At 35.7% G+C, this 7,178-nt stretch overlaps 1 long non-coding RNA gene across 1 annotated transcript; it reads left to right on the top strand.

Moving 5' to 3' along the window:
• Positions 1–5,123: 5,123 nt before the first annotated feature.
• LOC149796846 (uncharacterized) lies at positions 5,124–5,646 on the top strand. Its single transcript, XR_016421477.1, has 2 exons — positions 5,124–5,183; positions 5,586–5,646. It is a non-coding gene; the product is annotated as an uncharacterized LOC149796846 (long non-coding RNA).
• The last annotated feature ends 1,532 nt before the right edge of the window (positions 5,647–7,178 follow it).

The raw sequence follows: 7,178 nt of genomic DNA, 5'->3' as shown, positions 1-7,178 counted from the left end.
ATTTCTCTCATTCATCGGGTTTTACAGTTGCTAGTTGTCACGATTTGTTTGTCCCGGTAGGGCCTAGCATATTTGAGTAACAGCTCACCTCAGATTTATAATAATAATAATAATAATAATAATAATAATAATAATAATGATATTATTATTATTATTATTATTATTATTGCTCTTAATATGGTAAATTCATTGTGACATTTTGTGAATGAAATTCATTACATTGATGATCTAACCGTGTTTTGTTATTTAGAATAGACGCATATAGATGAGAGCTATTGTTGTATTACACTTTGATAGTAAAAGCCAGGACACGAAACTGGGTCTATCCTTCCTTTCTTCTGTGCTTTCGTCGTCTTTCCATTCTTCCGACAGTCAAACACACCTAATGCAGAATAACTCACTGAAGACTTCAACCACAATTTGAAGTCTGCTACATATCGATGAGACCTTAATGCAGTTCATTGTAAATATTTTGTGTCTTCGTTTACCAGAGCTGTATCCGATTATCAGACCCTAGTCCCTTTTTTTCTGCGCAATAGCCCCCATCATGTTTTAAAAATCTCATCCCACTTTGGTGTGAATGGGACCTTGTCTGATTTGAATTAGCTGCATTTTGAGTTATCACTTAGCACAGTCATATCCTTCTTTACCAGATCCACCAACATGATTTACCCTTAAACAGTAATGGATTTCCAAGTGTGCTGCTTGGTTTTTGTGAGACTTTCCTTGAGCTTACCTTTTAGTGTTATGAATCATTGTTCAGCAGGTAACCGTCAGTAAATGTAAGACCATGAAGTTATGAGTTCGCACATTAACTCCTTTATTAATATCAGATTTCAAGCAAATTTAGGATGAAGTTCTACACTGATAAGGCTTTAGGAGAGTTTTAGCATTTTAAGTCATCATTTAACAGACTTATATCATTTGATTATCAGACCCACCGACTGTATTGTCCACCCAACAAATCTCTGAGATATTTTTTTCCCAACGAAATCTGGTTTGCCCCTTGATATATCTGAGATCTTGGTAGAGTTTTGATGGAAGCTCTCTCTTTCGTACAATAAATCATTGGATTATTATTGAATGTCAACTAAATTTAGATGCAGCTTTGTACTGATGAGGTCTTGTGTGAGTGTTATTGTCAACTTTAAATGTGATCACTTAGCAGAGTTATAGAACCTGATTATCTTACAGCACACTAAATCCCTCGACTATTATTTGATTTTTTCCACGTAGTGTTTGTTAGTCGATAATGATTAGACACTGACTCAAATTTGGACAGGATTTTGTGTCCTTATTTTTGCACAGTTATGACGGCTGATTATTAGTGCCGCTAACGTTCATTTCCGCACAATAAATCACTTATTATTATTGCTCAGTTTGCTATCCGGATTGCTATTAATGAGACCCGATTTCAATACACAACCACCTTTGTTTTCGCACAATAACTCGGTTAATTATCATTGAATATGAAGCTAATTTGGGAGGCCTCGGATGGGCGATTGTTCTAACGCTCTCGCCTTCACAGATCACTGGCATCTCAAGTCTGTCCTCTTGGGTTCGGGTCTCGGGTACGGCCAATGTGGATATGCAAGTAAGCTGCCAGTTGCTTCACGTGGGTCGGTGGTTCTTACCGGGGTTTTGCCTAGTTCTTCCTCCACCGGTTACCCGGGCCGTCACATACAGTCAAATAATCAAATAATAGCCTATTGTGCGCTGTGAAATGGCGTTAAATCCAAAACAATAACAACCAAATTTGGAATATAGCTTGTTTTGTAGTGGCAATGTTTGATTATCAGCATTTGGGATCGTTAACTTTGCACACAATTATTCTCTTAATTATAACTGGAATTAGCTCACATTTTATTGGCAGCTTGATAACGGTAAGGCCAACAACAAAACGGTGAAATCAGTTCCAGGAATTAGCTTATTATCGGGACTACTGTGCTTCGTACCTCAGCCTGCATTAAAATTGTTTCGATATTTGAGGCAAACTAAGTCATTTGCTTAATGCACTACCCGTTTAGTATGTTATTTGCTTCTTTTTGCCTCAATCTTCCGCGTCAAAATAATTATGTTAGTAAAAGCATTTAGTTTGTTGTAAAACAGTCATATCTCTTATTGAAGTGGCCACATAGTCTATTTTAAGCTTGAAAAAGAAATATCAATCGAGTTTACATAACCACTGGAGAGAGAGAGAGAGAGAGAGAGAGAAAGAGACAGAGAGACAGAGAGAGTGAGACAGAGAGAGTCGGTAAAGGCCGTCCATACTGAAAGAAACTGTTCAATTTAGAGAACAGCTTACATACAAAAACATAATAAGCAACCGTTTAAAGAACTACCTCTGCTTTCAGTGGAGAGAAAAGCGTAGTCTTCCGTTTTGTACAAATCGTGTTATGCAGATAAAAGCAGGTGACTTATTTTGCAGAGTATGCCATGCTTGCGGCATGCGTTATATTATCCATGTACATGTGTAGATTCATTTCACATTAGTCAGCCTTTTCATTATGACGTTCTGTGGAACGAATCAACTAAGACGCATGTCCATTTTGACTTGATGATACATGTAAAATTGAATCGTCAGTAGTGACAACATGTAAGAAACAATAAGACTGATTGCAAAAATCTTCGAAGCTAACGGTTTGATCAACATACAACTGTTTCCATGTTATTATGAATGATGTTATTGACTATGTGGTAAAATGTCATCCGATTAATCTGCAGCAGTTTAAAGACAAGAAACGCTTGGAATACAAGTATTGGTGTGACTTGGTTTCTTAATGGCAAAAGAACGCAGCGAATCAAACACGTGAGTTAGAACCTTCACAGCTGCGACCTAAGAGACAACTTGTAATGAGAAGCCTCAACCATTCATTAATAATAAGGTTCAGATAAGAAAGGAAAAATGTCTGGGATACATATAACAAATTTTATGCATGCATGTCAGAGAGCGACATAGTAATTTAAGGTAAGCACGTACTGCAAGTGCAAATAAAATTTGAAGGCGTTCTTGCTCAAACGAGAGGCTATGTTATTTTATTGTGTGGAAAGCGTTAATATCTACAAAAATGATTCGACAATCGCACTGCTCTAAACCTAGATGCAGTAAAACTTTCTTAATTTAATCGGGGGTGGGGTTAGTGGTAGTATGTTATGCACATGTTTGTGCATATGGCAGGTTTCTGTCGTTCACCTTTGAGAAAACGTAGACGTAACTGGCTGTATCCTTTACTGAAGCAAGCAATATGTTTCATGCATACTACCTAGGTATCGGACTGAAAGAAAGGCCCTGCGTCATAAGACACGACATGGAAAATATACACCTATTAAATAGGTACGACTTGGTACGTTGAAGTTCATTGAGTGATGGATAATCTTGCCAGAGCTTTTTGCGTTGAATGAATTGCTGAACTGAATGAACAATTAACATACAAGAGGGCTGATTCAATTAATCATTAGATGACCAAACCACAATAAACGGAAAGAAAGTCAAGTCTCAGAAAATGCAACCGGTAAGGAAAGGATGTATTTATGAAGCAGAAAAATGGCATATATTTTACAGAATTGAAGAATGTCAACAGCTATAATTATGGCAGCTCCTTGAACAACTCCAGTATCATAAATGCAAAAATAATTTAAATACATGACCAGTAAGTGCAACCGTTCAACCTCGAATTAGGGACTTCGTGGAAGCTGCATGACTAGGCATCTTATAAATCTACATACTTGTAAAATCTGGCGAAAATACTTCGAGCTAAACTTTAGCTATTTTTTGGAAACTTGATGTTCCAGATGGCAAGAGTCATTGCATTGTGCATTCTGTCATACGTAGGTGAATATGTATGCAGATAGATGTCATTTGCCTCTTCGTCCGCGCTGAAAGTTGCGAAAGGTGAGACTTGACCTTCCGGAGTTACCTCTTTTGATTATTAGCTTGATTATTTTATTCGTGGGTGTGGTGGGGTGGGGAGAAGGCAATATTTTTGTTTTCATCGGGGAATCATCATCAGATATTAGCAAAAGAAATTGTATCAGTGAGGATATTCCATCCATAGTGATTGAAATCCAAAGAGCCCAAACGTCTATCACACATGGAATATTTGTTTAAATCTTCGGTTGGTGGTCAATTGTTAAAGTCATCAAATATGTCATTGTTATATAATATTGACATGGTTGAACTGACATCAATGAAAAGATTCCCATAGTATATAATTATTAATAGTAATGTGGAGGTCAAAAGTTCAAAGGGCAAGATCACATTGATCTGTTTCTTAAATCTTTTGAAGATAGACTTATACATCTGTGGCGACACATTAAACTTTCAATGATATGAACAAGTATACATTGTGCTTCCTTGTGTATGATGAAATTAAAATTCAAAAGTCAAGGCCACAAGATGAATTGTTTAGTTTTGTTGATTTAAATTTTGAAGAGCTGTTTGAAGGGCATGCATCCTCTGATGCCATGTATGTTTTTACTATGAGGTTTGCCATAAATCTGCATTAGAATTTAATGTTTAAAAGGTCAGAGGTAGAGGTCATGGTGTTACAGAGTTACCAATAGGTCTGCAACAACATCGCCTCAGAATAGACGATACATTTGAGGTTAATCGAAGTTACGTTGACGAAACATCAAATGCGTTTGAAAGGTTTGAATTGTTTAAGTCAGCATAAGAGCTTCTAAAATAGAGTATATTTCAGAGTGTGGTTTGTATTTGACCTTGATCTGTGCCCTTGACCCTGATGAGAAGACTGGTAAACTTTATTGTTTTAATTCCTCATAATCTTAGTTTTAAAATTATTTAAAGATATTTTAAATTTCCCGTGCTGAATATCACCAAAGGCAAATTATATGTCAACTGGACTTGGACTATATTGGAATATTTGACTTAATGTATATAAAATTACCTTCTCTTGATCATGATCAGAGTTAATATACATTATAAAGAAATTTCACTGTTATTCATGTCTTGTACACAAAATATGTATTAGCTCAACTGTTGAGAAATGTACACATGTTGTGCTGTTACCGTTGGAACAGCCACAGTAGTTCTTTAGATTTGTCTCCCTTTCTAACTCTTCTTCATAAATATCAGTTTCCTATTTTTCGTTTGTAATACGACCAGGCAGGAATGTGAACGTGCCTTCACAGCTCTTTTCGTTGAATCTGAAGCCCACCACAGTGTGAGTAAATTTATGAATTATTGTTAATGCCTCGTATATTTAATTTCGGATATGGATGTTAATTGAAAATGACAATAAGTTACGACATAGGGATAGATAACTATACGCAATGCCACGTGGTTTGCGAGTGCATACGATACTCTTTATTTGTGTGAGATTCATCTCATAAACATTCCTTTTGTGTCATCATTTAAACCCTCTTAGTAACAATCTTTGTTAAGCCACGGTAGAAATATTAACAGAAATGTACCTTATTGAATTTCAAAGTATGGAAGCACATACTGGACATTATTTCGTTAGTAAATTTAAAAGGATGGAAAGACATAAGAAAGCTTTTACTTTCAATATATGTTGATGTAGTAATTTCATGTTTTGTAATGGTTGTGTTTCCATTTATTACAGCTTTTTACCTCACCTAATTTCAAGAGAGTTCTCGCCTACGAATAAAAACAGTATTTAAACACATTGTGTTGTCTTGTGTCTTGGATGCTGGAGAACTCGGGGTTATGCTAACTGTAATTCCTCCAGGGGAAAGGCAGTATACATGTATCGTCTGATATATGATATCACCACACATGCAAATGAATATCCGTGTGAAAGGCATCACATATCTTTAAGGCCTACTTGTATGACCAGTACAGAGTGCATACTTAATTATGTGTGCAAAGTTTGACATGACTCAGAGATTGACACTCTTACCTGCAAAATGGAGATTCTCTAACTAAATGACACTGGTCCGTCTATCCTAGTTGAAAGTAGTAGCAGTCTGCACTTAATTTCAATACACCAACTGAAGCCCCAATATTAATATTGAGTAAAATCTGCATGCGTTCAATCGAACTGCTAAACACATGAATGCCACTCTAGCCACCACAGTCATCTTTGTCCAATGGAAAAAAATAATTGCATGCTTCTTTTCAGTTAGGAAAACCTCCACAATGGTTATTTCTATGTAAAAACAAAGTGTAGGGATTTCATGGAATATTTGCAACTATTATGTAATGTCATTTGATGGAAAGTGAAATATTCAGCTGCGCATGACAATTATAGTTTTCGTCACGAACTTTTTCAAAAGAAAATCATAATATTAATGCTCAATTGAATCAGTTATGGAATATATTTGATTTGTTTAAATTAGAATATCATTATACAAAATAGTTATAATAGCTCAAGTTCTAGATAATGTATGGCTTGTATCAATCAAGAACTCATTATGCAAAACAGAGTTTCCATAGTTCAAGTTCCAAGCACTGTATGACTCGTATTAATCAAGATCCGCCTTTCCAGAACAGAGTTATTATAATTCGAATAAATTTCACTTGTATCAATCAACATCTGCTTTGGAAAACAAAGTACCAAAAACCATATGTAACAAATTCCATTTGGTTGAATTATTTGCAATTTTTCAGCCTGTTCACAACTAAAAAAAAAATACAAAGCACAAACAAACCCCGCCCCCCCCCCCAAAAAAAAAAAAAAACGTACGAACTGGACATGTGGACATGCTTCGAATTAACTGGCAATTGTAAAATCACATCATGCACGAACATATTAGCATCAAAATTTGGCTGAACTGTGAGTAGTACAGCATTAGTATCATCATGACCATTATCACTACTTAGCTCCTTTTCCTCCCCCCAGTACTATTACCATCACTAATACTATTATTATTGATTGTACTAAACCGACAACGATTTCCGTATACACTTCATACATGTAATAACACTACAGCATAGTGTATTCATAAAAACTGGGACATGACGTCTTTAGTGACCTGCTAAATATATGGAACAGATGCATGTTCTATTTTAGTAGGTTATTTGATGTGGCACGTAAATAAATAACTCATGTTAGAATGATCATGTTAATGCGTTGACACAGTAAGTAAATGTAGATTTCGGTAATATTAGCACTACTATCAGTAATAGTAGTATTAGTGGTAGCCGATTTAGTTTCTACCATTTATATATAGTTCGTAGTAATAGTAGTAGTACT

This window comes from Sinohyriopsis cumingii, chromosome 6 (assembly GCF_028554795.1).
Source record: "Sinohyriopsis cumingii isolate HCF-2022 chromosome 6, ASM2855479v2, whole genome shotgun sequence".
NCBI lineage: Eukaryota > Metazoa > Mollusca > Bivalvia > Unionida > Unionidae > Sinohyriopsis > Sinohyriopsis cumingii.
This window is presented reverse-complemented; position numbering and strand designations above follow the sequence as displayed.